Below are 2,086 nucleotides of genomic sequence, written 5' to 3' on the forward strand. Positions count from 1 at the left end.
TTGCATGTAAGTCACGACGTGAGAAATTATTATCCGTCATCGAGATTCTATTTTCTGTACGAAGAAATGCTAAGTGGTCTGCAAAAACATCTGGTCGCATGCAGTGAAACTATAATATATTTTTCTCTTACCTGCATCACAAAGCTGTCAAGAAGTCAATGAATGCTGATGAAATAAGTGCTAAATTACTCTTGTTTGCACACTGCTCTGTAAAAGTAAACCTTTTTTTTATTTTGTGTATATTCAGAAGAAATATTTATTAAATTATAAAATATATATAAAAAATATAAAATAGCTAAGAATTATAATGAATAAACCGATTATACATTTTATACATATTTATATAATTTATATGTTTTATTATTTATATAAAAACAAAAATAATGGTTCAAAATCTTATATAAAATTTACTGGGATATTTTTAAAAAATAAGAAATATTATATGTAATATTTACAAAAATTTTCAAGCTTTAGGCACTTAAAGATAATTTTTAAAGATGAAGTCTTCTCACTAAAAGATCAGTTATTATAAATGATGTTAAATTTTTAGTACCATAATGCAAAAAAGAATTAAAAGAATAATTAAAAGTAAAAAATTTATTAAAAGAAATTACTTTAATCATATTATTTTTTTATAAAACTTTTATATCTTTTATATACTTTCTTAGTGTTACTTATTTGAACATTTTCACAAAATATACTCTAACAGATCATATGATGCTTGTTAATGAAAATTCATATACATCAAAATTACTTTGAATTCAAGATAATGAACGAGTATACTTTCTAAAATTTAGGAAATAAATTCATTACAATTGTATAGTCACGATTAATATTTTATTGAATGCGTAGTTAGAATGTTTAGTATTTACATTGATTCCACGTATTCAGATAAATAACGTTGATGAGCGCGAGTCCGCGACCGCATCGCCACGTATCGTGCGTGCCGCGCATAAAACTCGATGTATAATTAAAGACCGTGAGCGCTCATCGCATTTCCCATCGCAGAATATCAGGCGTATCGAGCTTTCACGAAACACCGGTGACCTCGGAAACGCGAGAATCCTTTCGAAGTGCACTATTTAGTCATCTCCTTCTTTACCTCCATTATTTTACACTCCAAAATCTGATGCTAAATATTCGAAGGAAAAAAGTCTAAAAGATATAAAGGCATCCAGAAGACATACAAGCGTCTTTTTAAAGTACCTTATCTTCTGGATTTTTACTTCATTTACTTTTTACATTATCTTCACTTTTAATGAGATCAGAAACATATCTTTGTTTGATGGGAAAAATCTCCACCGTTGATAGAATAATGTATAAGTACCGATTTCATTAAAAATAATTAAAGGAGTGTAATTTGTGCCTCAATTGCTCGCATCGCTCGTATAACTCGCACCATCCGAGGCTGGATTATTCATCAATCTTGAAGATGTATGAAAGTGGGTATACACCAGAAGAGTAACACAAAAAGATGTGGAGAGCAAACTCTCTCATGTTCGCCATCTCCTCGTTTCTTCTCTAGTCACATCGGACATTCATTCGGTTTGAACGAATGTTTGCATTTATCATTTATTTAAAGATAGATATATACTGGGCGAATAAACAGTGAGAGTGCTTCAGTGTATACCCACCCGGAGAATCGCGAGGTGCGGAGAAAGAATAGCGATGGCACTGCGAGAGGTCGACGGGAATTGAGGTAAGGCTTCTACAGCGCGGAAAGAACGTCGCTTTGTCCACCTCAGGCTCGTATAATCAAGTTGTCGCGAAAAATCTGCTTGTCTTATCTTGTCGCGATTTCGAAGAAACATACACCAGCTCGAAAGAAGATTTACTTAAACTCTCTGCTACCGGCAAAAGACAACAAGATTACTCTAGAGCGGGATTTACAGCCGGGATTTCGCACGTTTGAAATATATTTTTTGTTGTTGTACTGTATTCCAACCGTCGCGCAATATTTTTTTATTCCAGTCTATGTTTATTTATTTATTAAAACATGCTTCAGATAGTTTCGTTTTTTGTCGAATTTGATTTATGAAATAAAAATGGCTTTATAGCAGATTTAATCGATTTATATTGTATCAAT

This window comes from Trachymyrmex septentrionalis, unplaced genomic scaffold, assembly GCF_001594115.1.
Source record: "Trachymyrmex septentrionalis isolate Tsep2-gDNA-1 unplaced genomic scaffold, Tsep1.0 scaffold27, whole genome shotgun sequence".
Taxonomy (NCBI): Eukaryota; Metazoa; Arthropoda; class Insecta; order Hymenoptera; family Formicidae; genus Trachymyrmex; species Trachymyrmex septentrionalis.